General features: G+C 44.3%; 1 protein-coding gene across 1 annotated transcript in view; it reads right to left on the bottom strand.

The window, feature by feature from the left end:
* The window catches only part of LOC132871587 (butyrophilin subfamily 1 member A1-like), a 96744-nt gene that overhangs the window by 48154 nt on the left and 30005 nt on the right, over positions 1–18585 (bottom strand). The window lies entirely within an intron of this gene.

The following is an 18585-nucleotide window of genomic DNA, read 5'->3' as shown; positions in this document are numbered from 1 at the left end:
AGAAAATTGTATGAAATTGATACACCAAGATATGTGATTATGTCATGAAATGCAAACATCAATTGCAGATATAAAGAGAAAATGAAATACAATTGTTATTAAATTTGTCCACTGCAATTCACAAATCACCATAAACAGTTCCTGCTTATCAGCCTTGAAATGTCCAGATAGCATGAAGTGCAGACCGCAGTGAAAAAATGACAAAATGAATGTCCAGGCTATAGACCAGGGGTGGGCAATTATTTTTTCCATGGGGCCACATGAGAAACAGAAAATTTTGTGGAGGGCCGGACCAAAAGGCTGAACTAAATTCTGCATAATATTAATTGTATTTCTTTATATAAAGCAATAAATAACATTGTTTTTACAAGCTGCTAAGACTGGTAAGAGTATGGAAAAAACGAGGTTGCCTTACAAAAAATGTCATTTATTCAATCAAATTTCCCAAAACAATGGTTAACAAAATGTGAACGTTTGTACCATTTTTTTTTCAGTCACATTCACCCCAAAACACAATAAAGACATCACAATATTGTCTTTCTACTCCAAATATCAAGCAAGGTACATCAGATTATAATAATGATGCCCACATTTGTAGTCTAATCACCTCATTTGGTGTTTTTCAGTTTTTCGGATCTGCTCTCCGCAAACTAAACACACGGCTTTATCTCTGACTTCAGTAAATAAATACTTAGCAGTCCATGTTTTGTTGAAAGCCCTACATTCGGCATCTACCTTTCTTCTTTTTGCGGACATTTTGGGGGCTAAAGTCTTCTTGAGACCTGCTCGCAACAACGTAGATTCAGTGTAGGAATCAGATCTATTGACCCATCCCACGTGACGTCACGACAAATGCGGCTGCCATTTTGGACATGAACTACCAGTAGTCTACCACAGCCAACAACGAGGAACGACGGCGAAGCATCGAAAGGAATATAGCCATCAAAGAAAGTTTTTACTTTCAGCAAGACTTCCATCATGCCATTATATTGTTGTGTACCTGGATGTAGTACCATCAACACACAAGGCAAGATTTATCATTTTATCGGATCCCGACAGATGCTGACCGAGGGAGAAGATGGATGGTCTCTAAAATATTGGCAAAATGATGTTTATTGACATAGCAATCGTGTGTAACGGGAAGCATTTGCATATCCGAAGTGTTGTGTTTACATCAAAGATAAAATAAACCGATATGACAACGACTGCTGCTGCCAGGTTGGGGACACAAACTACTGTAGTAGAAAGGAAGTGTGCCAACAGTGCCAACAGACTTCCTTTGTGGTCGATTCTGCTTTAAGGTAAGATGCATTTAATTATTCGTCTGCTGTGGGTTTGGAATCGGTAGCCTGACCGATTCGTTCATGTTTGTGGTGCCATTTGTTTGTTGACGCGTGTTGAAATGGAAGATTGGTTGTTGACATGATTTCCAGTGATGCTTTGGTGCTGCTGTGGATCAGATGTGTTGAGTAGCCTGACTGTTTTTTTTTTTCTTGCGTGTGGTATCATTGTTGACGCGAGGTTGTTTTTTGAACATGCCAATGCGGACACGATTTCCCTTGATGAGTTATGACTTCAGATGCGATGCGTGTGTGGAGGTGTGGAGTCCGCGTGATATATGCGTAAGATAGGCTTCTCATGTGTTTGGAGATCCGCGCTCTGAGACAAGTGCAAACACCCCCCCCAGGGAAGAAAAGGGACCCCCCGAAAATATCGGCATAGTTCGAACACTGGGTTGGAGAAAGTAATGGCAAATAGTGAGTGCACAAACCATAGAAGGTAAACTGTACACAGCGCCAGGGCAGTGTGATGGTATGTCTACTTTTAGATTGTGTTAGCTTATCAATGAACACACTCGTCACTCGACGAGTTTCACGTCTTTACGACGGATACTTAAATGTGTGTTAGGTATTATTGTTGCAGTCTAAGCAGTCATTGTAGCAGCTAGATGAGTGAGAACCGAAAGGGTCTGTGCCATAAACCGTTATTTCTTCATGTCCAAAATGGCGGTCGCATTTACGAAGGTCACATGAGTGGGAAGGGTCAATAGATCGGCTCAGGCTCCGGCACCTGCTGGTGACGTCACACTATGTGATTGGCTGGACCGTTTGAAGGATGACGTACAAGTTTGTGGTTGGTCTGGACAAATTACGGAAGTAGTTATCGTGGGATTAGGTTTCGTGGGATTTGAGCGGGGAGAAAAAGATGGCGAACTGAGCAGGTGTTTCCGTCTGAGCTCCTAAATAAAGTCCCAATGTATTAGTTTTTGTAGTTATATAATCCACTTTCCTGAACAGTAAAAAAGAAAAACTCAATCCAAACATGAAAAAAAACAACAGTACGAAACCTTCAGTGGCTAAAAGCCTCCCATTTACAACCCGTATGAATAGTGAGCATGACTATTCAACGCCGATGGAGACAGCTAATGCTAGCAGCAACAAACGGGACAGAGTGTCGACAACCCCTGCAGATACTCCAGAAAAATCACACATGGAGAAGAAAGCAAAAGGTACGACTCAGGAGAATGACTCCGATACATCTACTGACACCATACTGAAAGCTATCGACACTCTTGGAAAACGTGTTGACGACCGCATGGGCGAAGTTAGAGAGCAGATGCAACAACACAGCACCATGCTGGCTGCTATCGCCAAATTAGTGCAGCTCAACTCAGAGGAGCTGAAAGAGTGTAAAACAAAAATAAAACACCTGGAGAAACAGATTGAATCACTCACAAAGGAAAATTATGACATTAAGGATCGGCTGTTGAATCAAGAAAGATACAAAAGGCGATGGTGCCTTCACATTCAAGGAAAAAAGGAGAAGGTGAATGAAAACATCAGAGCAGAGGTGGTGAACCTTCTGGGCAGAATTGCACCAGACCTGAAGATGAAGATGGACGAAGAGGTCGACGTTGTCCACAGAGTGGGACGAGCGATGGAGAGCAGGTATCGACAAATCATCATTCTGTTTGTGAGATGTACAGTGAGAGATGACATCTGGAGGAGAACAAGTGCTTCCCATGTGTGTAAAGAAGAAGGGATCTGCTTTGCTGAAGACCTGACCCAAGAGGACTGGAGATCCAGACAGGCAATGTGGCCAAAAATCGACCAGGCCAGGAAGGAAGGCAAGGCTGCAGGTTTCAGGGGCCCATTTGGTTTCATAGAAGGCAAGCGCATTATGATTGAGACTCCAGGTATGGGTTGACATCTAAATGTGAAATAGATACACAGTGGAACATTCCGGTAATGGGACTTTTACCTCAAAGCTTTTCACTCCACCTCCCTAAACCTTTTCATAAACCTTGTTCATGTGTTCTGTGTTCCAGTTGAAAACTGACATTTCTTTTTTTTTCTTTTAATTCAAGGGGACTCAAAGACTCTGTAAAATGCAAAGCTGTTTTGTTTTTTTTTCTGCAAGGGGCAACAAGCAAATTGCATCTTTCTCCAGGAAACTCATTCTGATGAGTCTGATGTTAAGTTTTGGTCACAACAATGGGGAGATAAAATCTTCTTAAGTCATGGTACAAACCGCTCGGCTGGAGTTGCCATTTGTTTTAACAGATGTCCTGGTAAGATTTTGTGTAACAAGGTGGATAAAGATGGACATTGGATTGCATGTGTTTTGAATATTGATAACATTCTTATTATCTTGATTAACATTTATGGGTATAACAATGATCAAAAAAATAGGAATTTGTTGCATCAAATATCAACAGTTATAAGGGAACTTAATACAAAATTTCCCACTGATCATTTGATAGTTGGGGGTGATTTCAATGTAACCCCTGATGAGTGGATGGATAGATGGCCTTCAAAACTCTCAAGGGAACATAGAAACCCTATCATGGAAAGTTTCACTAACGATAACAAATTAATAGATATCTGGAGAACCTTAAACAAAGATGTCAAACAATTTACCTGGCACAAACCCAATGGTCAAATTAGATCTCGTATTGATTACTGGTTGGTCTCAAATTCAATTTCACAATATGTTACAGAGACAACAATCTCTAATTGTCCTTTGAGTGACCATTGTACTATTAATTTAAGACTAAAAAACAGAGTTCAAAACAACAAATTTAAAGATTATTGGAAATTTAATGCCCAGCTGCTGAGAAACGTGGAGTACTGTGACTCAATTAAAACATTAATTGCGGACATCAAAAACAACGACTCTATTAGCACACCGATATCCAAATGGGAATATATAAAATTTTGCATTAGAAAATTATCAATTGCACTTGGTAAAAAACTAAATAAACAAAGGAAAGAAGAAGAAACAATTGTGGTTAAAGAACTTATGAAGCTTTATAGCAAGTTGGATTGGACTGAGGAAGAGAAAGTAAGAATTAATAACCTGCAGTCCCAATTGGATGTGATATATGTGAATAAAGCCAAGGGTGCCTATGTGAGGTCCAGAGCCAGATGGATAGAAGGGGGAGAAAAAAAATACAGCCTACTTTTGTAATTTAGAAAAATGCAGACAAGAATATAACTCAGTTTGTAGTCTAATAATCAATGGAGAGGAATGCACAGATCCTAAGTGTATTTCAAAGGAAGTCTTTAATTTCTATAGTAACCTTTATAAATCCTCATATTCAGAACAGAAGGTTACATCCTTCTTTGACAAAATTAATAATTTGATTCCGGTAAATGATGATGACTTTAAAGAAATATGTGACAAAGACTTAACTGTGGATGAATTTGATTATGCTATTAAAAATATGGCATCTGACCGCTCACCAGGGCCAGATGGAATAACAACAAATTTCTATAAACATTTTTGGGAAGATATTAAACTCCTATTGTTCCAAGCTTTAATTGAGTGTATAAGTCAAAAAGAACTCATGGAAACAATGAATAAAATTGTAATAAAATTGATTCCAAAACCTGGAAAAGATAAGAAAATTTTAAGCAACCTAAGACCTATAACACTTTTAAATACGGACTGCAAAATTTTTACAAAAGTCTTGGCAACAAGATTAAAAACAGGTATCTCTAAAATAATTAGCCCAATACAATCAGGATTTTCTTAAAGGAAGGATGATCCATAACAATATTCGTTTGGTTCTGGATCTCATTGATTATAATCACCTAATTAAGGACGATGGTTTTATGTTGTTCCTGGACTTCCACAAAGCATTTGACTCAATTGAACATGCCTTCATTATTAACACCTTTAAACGTTTTGGATTTGGTAATGCATTTCTTGATATGATTGCTATGTTATACACTGATATTAATAGTTGCGTTTCCCTCTCAGAAGGTACATGCTCCAGATTCAGGGTAGACAGAGGCATCAGGCAGGGCTGCAGTATTTCACCTCTTTTATTTATTGTAGCTACAGAATTACTAGCCATAACTGTTATAAACTCAGATATTAAAAGATTAGACATGAACAACCACAAATTAATTATAAGTCAGCTTGCTGATGATACAACAATTTTTCTAAAAAATAAAGAACAAATTCCTTTGGCCTTAGAAACAATAAGGTTTTTCTCTTGTAGGTATCATGCCGCCATCTTGTGTCAGAACTACAATTCCCAGTCCACTTCCGTGTGACCTACGTCACGCGTGGGCGGGATCATCTACGTCATCATTCAAGGAAACATAAAACAATGGGACAACGCTTCCATCTTCGTCTCTCACGTCTGGCTTCCGATGAATCTGGATGTATAAAGAGGCGCGCTCTCCACCCCAAAAAGACGTCTTCTTTCTTGCAAGATCCATCACTCAGCGCGATTTTCCTTCTTACCCTTGGCAAAGGTAAACTCTAGAGTCGCGCAATCTTTAAACTCAACCTGAGTTACAACCGGTTTACTTGCATTAGAAGTGACGTCACGACTGCAGCCCAGGCAGTTAAAAGTTAAGAAGCGATTGAATCCTTTTTAACTCAAAAGCGCTGTGCATCTTATTCTGATCAGAGACTTTTCCTCACGAACGCTGAGGTTCGGACCAAGAATCCTCTGCTTTCCACGGGAACCACCCAAGTGCTCCGCTGGACCTGAAAGTTTTCTACACCTCCATCACGAGCAGCTCACGTGCTCCCACGGCGAGGCCCGAGACTACACCGGCGAATAGTTCTTCATATCTTGCTAAAGGCAGGATTAAGTAAGATTTTGGCATTTGGGCATAATTAGGATAGTCTTAGGAATTTGCTTTTATTTGAAATAGTGTGAATTTAAACCCAGGTTTATCTGTTACACTGTTAGACACGCAGCGTGTTGATTTATTTTGTTCTATGTTCTCTCAATTGTTTAATAGATAGGCTGCGCATGCTTCTCTCTCTCTCTCTCTCTCTCTCTTATTCTGACTAACACTAATTTCTTTATCATACATTTTGACCTTATCAAGGTTTCAGTGAGTTTGGTAATGTTATGAGTGTGGAATCTTTTTGTTACTGAGAACACGTGCTCACCAGGCCTGACCAGGCCTGATACACTTTAGATAGCTTCCCTTTGTCTTTAGCCACACGTGCTCAGTAGGCCTCACCAGGCCTAACAAACACACTTTAGCTAGGCCATAGGGCCTTTCACAAACACACTAGCAACACAAGGCTAATCTAGGCCTCCACCACGTGTAGTTAGCTACACGAGGCTAAACACAGAGCTAATCCTTTGTTCTGTTTAGATAACATTCTTTTGTTTAGCTACCAACAAGCTAGGCCTCCACCACGTGTAGTTAGCTACACGAGGCTAAACACATGGTTAAGTCCTACACACACACACACACCTCACTGCTTGTATATATTGATTTATTATTTTACCTTTTTATCTTTGTATAATAAATTCATTTATTAAACAAACTGTTTATTTGTGTGAACAACAATATCTGAAATCCCCAATCTTCTCGAAGAATTCAAAAGGGTGCAAATGTTATATGGTAAGTGATCTTAATAATTTGGAAATGTACCATAATTTAGCTGTTTGGTAACTTATTATTAAGCACCAGGATTAATGGTATGATTCACTAAATGATTCATTGAACGATTCACCAAATGATTCACTAAACGATTCATTGAACGATTCACCAAATGATTCACTAAACGATTCATTGAACGATTCACTAAATGATTCACTGAATGAGACTGATTCTATGGTATGATTCACTTCAAGTGAGTTAAAGTAAATGATTCAATGGGATTGATTCATTTTAATTATTAACCTTCAAAATTTAATGAGACTGATTTAACGAGATTGATCACTTAATTTCAATAATTAACTGATTGCACCCACACTCTCAAGCTTCCGGTTTGCACCTGAATCTGGAAAAATGTGAACTCATGAGTATCCATAGTTGTTCTGATTCTTTATTGTATGATATACCTATCAAAAATGAGATCAAATATCTAGGAATTTGGATAATTAAATGTGCAGACGTTAGTGAAAAAAGAATATTCAAAATACTTTTGATAAATGCAAAAAAACCTTTAAATAATTGGCTGCAAAGGGATTTAACACTGTTTGGTAGAACAATATTAACCAAGGTTGAATCATTATCTAAATTAATCTATCCAGCATACTCCCAAGCTATCCCACCAAGGATTGTAAAAGAAATGAATAGAACACATTTTAATTTCGTATGGAAAAATAAACATCACTACATTAGAAATGGAGATTTGATAAAGGACTATGAGGATGGTGGCATAAAAGCAATTGACTTTGAAATTATGAATGAAATGTTAAAGATCAAATGGATCCGTTCCTTCTTAAGAAATGATGATGAGATATGGTTCTCGTTGCCTTCTCTTATTTTCAACAAAGTTGGAGGTATTGAGTTTCTATTAGTATGTGATTTTGAAATATCCAAACTGCCCATAAAACTTTCTCAATTTCACCAACAGGCTCTGTTATATTGGAAAATTATGTTCAAACATAATTTCAGCCCCCATAATGTGCCATTGTGGAATAATAGGGTGATATTGAGTCAGAGGAGGTCTATGTTTATGCAAGACTGGATGGCAAAACAAATTTGGTCTGTTATGCATATTTTGGATGGAAACATACTTGAGCTAAATGATTTTAATGCTAAATATAGTACGAGTTGCTCCAGTGAGACCTATAGGAAAGTCACACAGAATATCCAAAGAGCTTTTATCCATTTGATTAAGAATAATATTTGGAACATACCAACTCCAAATTTACACAAAGTAAAGATAGATGATCTGGATTTAGTCAACGAAAAATGTAACAATACATTTTTAAGGCAGTACACTTTATATCCAAGTATAACAAAAAGCTCACTCATTCTGAAAGATTATAACAATTCTGATACATCATCTATTCGAACAAGATACTTAAAATTCACAATTACCCCAAAATGTAAAGAAGTTCATTTTAAAACTATAAATAACATTTATCCCTCAAATGAATTTATAAAAAGATTTAAATTTGATGTAGCAAACTGTTATATTTGTAAAACAGATATGGAAATGACAGAGCACCTGTTTTACAAATGTGAAATTGTCCAAAGTCTGTGGAAATCTCTCCATGATTTAATATCATCCAGCTCCAGAAATATTGACTCCTGGTCCTTTCAAAATATTCAAATGGGAGTAATCCTTAAAGATAAGAAAACTGAGTTTTTGGTGAATAATCTCATTATTTTTACAAAATATTACATACACAAATGTCGATATGCTAAATCCCCCCCTTCATGGCCTGCTCTTAAGAATGAACTGTCCTTGTTACAAAAATGTCTGAAATATATAAACAATCCCCATGCAAATATACTGTACACATTCATAGCAGAAGTTAACCTTTCTATGGCAGCGGGGGCGTGGTCTAGCATCGGTCTGTGACAGGAGGGCGGAGTCGGGGAAGTTAAGTGGCAGAATCACTACACCTGTTGTTAATTAATGTGTTTGTGTGTCTTCCCAGTGACCGCGCCCTATTTAAGGAGAGACAGCGAGCGCAGAGGGGGCTCTCTCTCCACAACCAGACGGCTGACGTGTGTGCGCGTGTGTCTGAGTGTGTGGGAACATATATTTAACGCTTAAAAGCTGAATAAAAGAGAGTTTGTGAAATCAGTTCTGTCTTGCTGTCCTTCTGTGCTCCACCCACCTACATGGACTGCTACAGTGGTGCCGAAACCCGGGACCCGAGCACAGAAGACAACAGCCCCATGGAGTCCTCCACCTTCGCCGACCTGATCCACGCCCTCGCCACGGCCCAACAGAGCCAGCACCAGACGCTGCTCACCCTCCGAAAGGAGCAAGAACAACGGTTCGAGGCCCTGGTGCTGGCGCAACAGGAAGATCGTCGGGCGTTCCGGCACCTCCTCGCGTCGGCGGGGCCCTTCCCCCCTCACCCTCATGAAGATGGGCCCGCAGGACGACCCCGAGGCATTCTTCACGCTTATTGAGCAGGTAGCAGAGACCTCGGGGTGGCCGGTGAAACAGCACGCGGCGCACCTCCTCCCCCTGCTAACGGGAGAGGCGCAGCTGGCTGCGCTACAGCTCCCCGCCGACCGCCGGCTGGCCTACGTGGACCTTCACCGGGCCGTCCTCCAGCGGGTGGGACGCACCCCGGAGCAACAACATCAGCGTTTCCGCACTCTGCGCTTGGAGGAAGTCGGCCGGCCATTTGCGTTTGGCCAGCAACTCCGGGACGCCTGCTGGCAGTGGTTGAGGGCCGACAATTGCGACGCCGAGGGACTCATCGACCAGGTGGTACTGGAGCAGTTCATCGCACGTTTACCAGCAGGAACCGCAGAGTGGGTCCAGTGCCACCGCCCGGCATCGCTGGATCAGGCAATCGAGCTGGCGGAGGATCATCTGGAGGCTGTCCCGGCGGCAGGACAGCAGATGGCATCTTCTCTTCTCTCCTCTTCTCTCTCTCTCCCCCTCCTCCTGTGTCCCGTCCGCTCCCCGTTCCCCCACCGCGGAGGCCGGCACCACCACGGAGGCCGGCACCACCCCAGCCGGCCCGCCGCACCCGTGGTGCCCTCCCGTTTCTCCCTTCTGTGTCTGTCTCTCCCCCACCTCAGGTGAGTGAGCCCCAGATCACCAGTGCAGAGGGAAAGCCCGGGCCGGTTTGCTGGCGCTGCGGGGAGCCGGGCCACCTTCAACAGCAGTGCACGGCGATGGAGGTGGGCGCGGTGGTTCAGACCCCCGACGTGCCAGAGGCCGCCCTCGATCGGGCGGGAGCGTATCGCATACCGGTGAGTATCCAAGGGACTACATATCAGGCGTTGGTAGATTCTGGTTGTAATCAGACCTCAATTCGCCAAAGCCTGGTTCAAGACGAGGCATTGGGGGGAGCACAAGGGGTGAAGATGTTGTGTGTGTGTGCACGGGGATGTTCACCGCTACCCTTTGGTGTCGGTCCACATTATTTTCAGAGGGGAGAAATTTATAGTGAAGGCGGCGGTTAATCCTCGCCTTACCCACTCTTTAATTTTGGGGACTGATTGACCGGGATTTCGGGGTTTAATGACACGCCTAGTAAAGAGTGGGTCCTGCCATTTGACAGGGGGAGGTCCTGGTGTCGCTTTGGCGGGAGCAGCTGTCACAGAGCCGTCTACGTCATCTCCGCGTCAGAGTGAGGAGCCACCGGCTCCTCCTCTCTCTATTGGGGAATCCCTCGCGGATTTCCCATTAGAGCAGTTGCGAGACGAGACTCTGCGGCATGCGTTTGACCAAGTGAGAGTAATCGATGGTCAAACGCTCCAGCCGAACGCCACCCCATCCTTCCCCTACTTCGCGATTATGAAGGATAGATTATACTGAGTGACGCAGGACACTCAAACGAAAGAGCGAGTCACGCAGCTTTTAATTCCGAAGAGCCGCCAGGAATTGGTATTCCAGGTGGCTCACTTTAATCCCATGGCTGGACACTTAGGGCAGGATAAAACACTAGCCCGAATAATGGCCCGGTTCTATTGGCCGGGGATTCGCAGCGATGTCCATAGGTGGTGTACGGCGTGCCGCGAATGCCAGTTAGTAAATCCAGCGGCCATTCCAAAAGCGCCTTTGCGCCCTCTACCGTTAATCAAGACCCCGTTCGAAAGAATTGGGATGGATCTCGTCGGGCCATTAGATCGGTCAGCACGAGGGTACCGCTTTATATTAGTTCTGATGGACTATGCAATGCGATACCCGGAAGCCGTGCCTCTTCACAATATCTCAGCACGCAGTATTACGGAGGTGCTCTTCTGCGTCATCTCCCGAGTTGGAATCCCGAAAGAGATTCTGACTGGTCAAGGCACCTCGTTTATGTCACGAACACTGAACAAACTGTATGGGTTATTAGGTATTAAGCCGATCCGCACCAGCGTGTATCACCCACAAACGGACGGTTTAGTGGAACGGTTTAATAGCACCCTTAAAAACATAATTAAAAAATTTGTAAGTGAGGACGCGCGTAACTGGGATAAATGGCTCGAACCCTTGCTCTTTGCAGTGCGAGAGGTCCCCCAAGCCTCCACGGGGTTCTCCCCGTTTGAATTATTATATGGGCGTAAGCTGCGCGGCATTTTAGACGTGCTGCGAGAAAATTGGGAGGAGGGACCTTCACCAAGCAAAAATGAAATTCAATACGTTATTGACCTGTGCGCAAAACTCCACACACACACACACCTAACCCAGGAGAATTTGCGGCAGGCCCAAGAACGGCAAACCTGCCTGTACGACAAGGGTACACGCCTTAGAGAGTTTGCACCGGGAGAGAAAGTACTCGTACTGTTGCCCACATCGAGCTCTAAATTAGTCGCCAAGTGGCAAGGACCCTTTGAGGTCACACGGCGAGTCGGGGACATCGACTATGAGGTGAAGGGAACGGACAGGGGTGGGGCGCTACAGATTTACCACCTCAACCTACTCAAACTCTGGAACGAGGAGGTCCCCATGGCGTTGGTGTCGGTGGTTCCGGAGAAGGCGGAGCTGGGGCTGGAGGTTCAAAAGCATCATTAGCATCACGTCCCTCTCCGGTCCCCTGTGGAGACTACCTCTCCCCGACCCAACTCGTGGAGGTTGCCCAGTTGCAGACCGAGTTTTCGGACGTGTTCTCACCCCTGCCCGGCCACACTAACCTCATAGAGCACCACATTGAGACGCCCCCGGGGGTGGTAGTGCGTAGCCGCCCTTACAGGTTACCCGAACACAAGAAAAAGGTGGTTCGGGAAGAACTCGAGGCCATGCTCGAAATGGGCATTGTCGAGGAGTCCCACAGTGACTGGAGCAGCCTGGTGGTCTTGGTACCCAAGGCCGACGGGTCGGTCCGGTTCTGTGTGGACTATAGAAAAGTCAACGCGGTGTCTAAATTCGATGCGTACCCAATGCCTCGTATTGATGAGTTGCTCGATCGGCTAGGCACGGCTCGTTTTTACTCGACACTGGATTTAACAAAGGGTTATTGGCAGATCCCCTTGACTCCATTATCCCATGAAAAAAACGGCCTTTTCCACACCGTTCGGCTTACACCAATTCGTCACACTTCCTTTTGGGCTGTTTGGGGCGCCCGCTACGTTTCAGCGGCTGATAGACAGGGTCCTCCGCCCCCACGCCACCTATGCGGCCGCGTACTTAGACGATATCATTATTTATAGTAATGACTGGCCGCGGCACCTACAACACCTGAGGGCCGTCCTGAGGTCGCTGAGGCGGGCGGGTCTCACGGCCAACCCGAAGAAGTGTGAGATTGGGCGGGTGGAAGTACGGTATCTGGGCTTCCACTTGGGCAACGGGCAGGTGCATACCAAAATTAACAAGACTGCAGCGATTGCGGCCTGCCCGAGGCCCAAGACCAAAAAGGGGGTGAGACAGTTCCTGGGGCTGGCTGGCTATTGTCGTAGGTTTATACCTAATTATTCGGACGTCACCAGCCCACTGACTGATCTGACCAAAAAGGGGGCACCAGATCCGGTCCAGTGGACAGAGCAATGCCAGCGGGCTTTTTCTAAGGTTAAGGCTGCACTGTGTGGGGGGCCACTTTTACACTCCCCTGACTTTTCTCTCCCCTTTATGTTGCAGACGGATGCGTCGGATAGAGGGCTGGGGGCCGTTTTGTCCCAGCAGGTGGAGGGGGAGGATCACCCCGTCTTGTACATTAGTCGCAAGCTGTCGGTGCGTGAGGGGTGCTACAGTACCATCGAGAAGGAGTGCCTGGCGATCAAGTGGGCGGTCCTCGCCCTCCGGTACTACCTGCTGGGACGCCCTTTCACCCTCTGTTGCTCCACCGCATGAAGGATGCCAATGCATGGATCACCCGTTGGTATCTGGCACTCCAACCCTTTAACTTCAAGGTGATCCACAGGCCGGGGGCGCAGATGGTCGTGGCGGACTTCCTCTCCCGTCAAGGTGGGGGGGGGGGGTCGGCTGCCGGCCAGACGGCTGCCCGGCCTGAGTCGGGCGGTGGGGGTATGTGGCAGCGGGGGTGTGGTCTAGCATCGGTCTGTGACAGGAGGGCGGAGTCGGGGAAGTTAAGTGGCAAAATCACTACACCTGTTGTTAATTAATGTGTTTGTGTGTCTTCCAAGTGACTGCACCCTATTTAAGGAGAGAGAGCGAGAGCAGAGGGGGCTCTCTCTCCACAACCAGACGGCTGATGTGTGTGCGTGTGTCTGAGTGTGTGGGAACATATATTTAACACTGAAAAGCTGAATAAAAGAGTTTGTGAAATCAGCACCGGTTTCATTAAGTTAGACTATGACTTTAACTTAGACAGCGGGTATAGTCGGGCTTAGCATAGACGTCTAACAAATACTGTTGCACAAAGCAGTTAAGACTCCGACTATCTTAAGTCGTACTATGCTGCAAAGGATTGTGGGTATTTTAAGACTCTTTTCAAAACAAAAAAATGGCGGACAGTGGTTCTTTAGCCACTCGGAAAATCTGGCTATATTAGAGGAATTTAATTCCTACAAAGACATTTTATTAAGCAAATTCAGCGAAGAATGTAGCAATAAGAAAAAACATGAAGTGTGGGAAAAAATAACGTCGTCTGTGAATAGCGTTAATCCATCTGTGAGAAGAGATGTTGCTGCCGTGCGTAAAAACACCCCCACTGGAGGAGGGGGTTTGAAGAAACTAAAAGTAACCACCGAAATGGTCATCAACATTTATGGTGACGAGTCGCCCTTATTCTGGCGAGTGAAAGGAGGAAAGGAGAGCGGAGTAACCGGCTTCGCCAAACCCAGCAGCAACTCCCTTAGCAACGTTGCTAGCAACGTTGAAGCTGAGGCTCCTTCACCCTCGGAGTTGTCATCACCCAGTACCTGCGTGGATCCGGGAGTCTAACACCATTTGCCAAAGTTAACTTAAGGTAACTTTCACGGTCTTTTGTTGATAATCCCCTTGCATAGCTTGACAGGCTGTTTAACTCTGCCATACTTCCGCTGCCAAGCTGCGCGCGCAACCCTCTACGTGGCCTCTCGCGCTGAGATCCTGGCAGTTGTTCCCTTAGAAGACCACGTGGTCGATCCTCATGGTCGGCTCGCCATCTTAGATTCTTCACAGTGGTATGAAAATACCATGCAACCAACCCAACAAAAAACCTGACCTGTTTATGCAACAGGTTATACATAAACATTAATTCGCAACATAAAACTGTCAAATTCAGATACATTACAAACTGATAAGGCTGATCGGGTTTCATTACCTAACTGTTCACCATTAGGCCTACAGCTGCTGGAACACTGGTTCATTCTTGTATACAATACTCCAAATGAACAGAAAACAAGAAAATGAAATGACATGAACTGACCAAATCCATTCAACAATTTTTCCACGGCAAGTTCGGAAGGTTTGCACATGAAAGTGAGGATAATTGGCAAGATATCGGTTTAACCAGTCTAGCTTAAGTTTGTTTAATAATCTGTTTTTAATTCAAAGGTTTGTCTTATATTCATCCAAGTATTATGTATTTTAAAACACGATTCGAGCGCCGGGGCGGCACGGTGGTGTAGTGGTTAGCGCTGTCGCCTCACAGCAAGAAGGTCCTGGGTTCGAGCCCCGTGGCCGGCGAGGGCCTTTCTGTGCGGAGTTTGCATGTTCTCCCCGTGTCCACGTGGGTTTCCTCCGGGTGCTCCGGTTTCCCCCACAGTCCAAAGACATGCAGGTTAGGTTAACTGGTGACTCTAAATTGACCGTAGGTGTGAATGTGAGTGTGAATGGTTGTCTGTGTCTATGTGTCAGCCCTGTGATGACCTGGCGACTTGTCCAGGGTGTACCCCGCCTTTCGCCCGTAGTCAGCTGGGATAGGCTCCAGCTTGCCTGCGACCCTGTAGAAGGATAAAGCGGCTAGAGATAATGAGATGAGATTCGAGCGCCGAAGAACTTTCTTGCATCTCCTGTTTTTAGCTGCTTCATTCAATTGAAAGAAAAAAAATGGACTTCCGGTGTAGCGACTAATGGAGTAGGACGCGTTTCTCCGAGCTCCTGGAGCAACCTTTAAAAAAACTATTTTAGGTACACCTTTTGTATCTTTTTTCGGTGTGTGTGTTCTCCACCATCATAATTTGAATTTAATGCCGTCTTTTTGCCGATCAAAATGCCTCCAAAGCCTAAAGTACCTGTACAACCACCGCGGCCTGCTTCGCACGTTGCATCCCCCCCTCGCAGTGACTCCCCTTCTGGCTTGGCCGACGCCGCAGGCGGCGCTGCTTTCCACGATTTTAAGGCCGAGCTGCTCTCGTTACTCCGTGTTGAGATGTCGGCTATTTTTAAAGCTGAGCTTCAGGCTGCCTTGACCGAAAACTTGTCAAATATCAAGACTGAGCTACAGGCAGTGAAGTCTGAATTATCTAGTAGCATTACAAACATCCAGTCTGATGTGTGCACTCTAAAGACTACCGTAGGTGAAATGGAGACATCGCTGTCCTCCTGCGCCTGCGACATTACTACCTTACAGGCTAAAGTGGAGCATCTGACAACTGAACTGACGAGATTGGACAATAAATGCGAGGATTTGGAGGTGAGATCGCGGCGCAATAACATACGGCTAGTGGGCATTCCCGAAGATTTTTCCACCTCTTTTACTGCTACAGCTGTTTCCTCTCTGCTCAAGGAGGCTTTTTAAGCTTGAGAAGGAGCCTCTCGTGGACCGTGCTCATCGTACTCTCCAGCCGAAGCCCGGAGAGCGCCCGCGCCCCATAATCGCTCGTTTGCACTACTATACAGACTGTGTGGACATACTGCGCCGAGCCAGGGCTCAGCAACGGATCAAGATTGGAGACATGAGTTTTTCTGTCTTCCCCGACCACACTCCGAGGACGGCCCGTGCCCGAGCCTCCTTTAATGAGGTCCGACGCCGACTCCGCGAAATACCGGGGATTCGCTTTGGTTTGCTGTACCCGGCGCGCCTCCGGGTCACTCATAATGGTGCAGAGAAGGAGTTTAAATCACCAGACGAGGCCAGTGCATTCATCAGGTCGCTCAATAGTGAGAGAACCGAGAAATGATACACAACCTTGAGGAAGCAGTGTCAGTTAATATTGCAGGGTTCCCGCGGGGTCTAAAAAAGTCAAATTCAGAAAGTTAAATTTTAGGCCTTAAAATGTCTAAAAAACACACACATTTTCATCCCAGGTCTAAAATTTAATTTATCCAAGTCTAAAATTCTTACACCCGCTCAGTCCGTTCCTAGAAGTGCCTGCAAAACATTAATAAAAAATGTGCCGGTTGCGTTGTTGTCTGCCTGCTAAAAAACTTCAATCACCGATGATCGCGGCAAGTATGCAACGGTCCAGTTTGTCCACTACGCCTACCGTAGTTCTACCTTCTAAGTTCCCGCCAAGTTTATGCAGTCTGTGGCAGTCAGAGAAGGTTAGCGGTTGTGTTGGCAGTGCGATGAACAGTGTGGATTGCGCGTCGAATAATAGTGAGTAAAGAGGTTCACATACTTTTGCCACTCACAGATATGTAATATTGGATCATTTTCCTCAATAAATAAATGACCAAGTATAATATTTTTGTCTCATTTGTTTAACTGGGTTCTCTTTATCTACTTTTAGGACTTGTGTGAAAATCTGTTGTTTTAGGTCATATTTATGCAGAAATATAGAAAATTCTGAAGGGTTCACAAACTTTCAAGCACCGCTGTAGGTATGAAAAACGAGAACGTTTTGCGAGCAATAGGCTGAAGCACACTATCGCTAAAAGGAGCTGTGTTGGGCTGGAACGGTGGGTTAAATAGCTGCTCACATTAGCGCGGAGAGCTTTCACACTGTCAGCGGTCTCAAAAGTAGCCGGTCACCGGTGGCAAATCGCCGTCTGTGGCTTGTTATGCCGCCGGCTATTGTCAGTCGAGTCACAAAATTTAATATTAAATATTTCTGACGGCAAAAAAAAGTTGTGAACGTAAATTACATCCACTATGTCATGCATGTCCGTTGCCACGTCAACTTTGTTTACATCCTCGACATGAGTGCAGCCATTAGCTGTGTTGCCAGATTGGGCGGTTTTAAGTGCATTTTGGCGGGTTTTGAACATATTTTGGGCTGTAAAACATCAGCAGTATCTGGCAACATATTTTTTTTACTTAATACAGGAAATTAATGGATGCCAACGTTTTTGCCAAAATGGTATTTTATTTTCCATTGTTTAGGCAGCTTCAGCATCATACTGTGAGATTCTGTTCAAATTGTTTTTTTTCTTCTATGAAGCCTGAGCCATTTATTTTCTTAGTTTATAATTATTGTTTAATTTAGTCTTCAGGAGAGACTGCCTGCACACAGTACTAGTATTAATAGTTTTTTTTTCTTACATGAAAGCTGAGGCATTTATATTATATTTTAAGGTAACTTCATGTTGTGCTGTGAGGTTCTGTGCACTTTAACTTTTGAACCAACAGGTGTATTTGGATAAGTAAAGCCTATTTTTCTGCATTTTTGTAGTCCTGGTAATCTTTTATATTGGTAAAGTTGTTTATAGGACCATTTCTCAGTGTCTTTGTTTTTTTAATCAATAGTTTTTCAGTAATAGCTTAATATTTAACATATCACTCAATTTTAAATGACCACCCCCCCCCCCCCATGGGCTGCCCTCATAGTCTCCAAAATTTCTGTGGGAAACACTGGTGTGCGTAACAATGCTAATCAAGCTTAAGCTAGACGACCCGCCTCAAATACCCGTCCCGGGTAAATGTTATCCCAATTTTAGATGACCTGTTCCAAACCATCCCGCCCCATGAAAAATTTGTACTTGCATCTCTCTCTCTCTCATTTTTTATTTATATTTATATATATATATATATATATATATATATATATCCCTGCACGCTTTGCGTGCATTATGTCTGTCGCTGGCAGACATTTTACCATTTTGCACCCTGCTGTAAATTATTTGTACCCTGCTATTCTCCCAAACTTTGAAGCCCCTGCACTGTAGACAATCTTAGCGTGCACATTACATGTCGTCAACGTTACCATGACCACATGGAGCGCATGAGTCCAGTCAGCGTATTCAGCTTTCTAACAGTGCTCTTTTTTTTAAATATATTATTCTCTCCCCAATGGTGTGTCTTTCCTGGCTTTATTATTTAGTATTTATTAATTTTGCATTCATATTTTGCAATGATTTACACCTCTGTCTCAAATGGCCCCTGTTTGCTCTGCTACTGCTTAAAAACCTGCTGTCTCCCTTGTA

The sequence above is a fragment of the Neoarius graeffei genome, chromosome 1 (genome assembly GCF_027579695.1).
Source record: "Neoarius graeffei isolate fNeoGra1 chromosome 1, fNeoGra1.pri, whole genome shotgun sequence".
NCBI classification, from domain to species: domain Eukaryota; kingdom Metazoa; phylum Chordata; class Actinopteri; order Siluriformes; family Ariidae; genus Neoarius; species Neoarius graeffei.
Note: the sequence above shows the minus strand (reverse complement) of the source record. Positions and strands in the feature narration are given on the sequence as shown.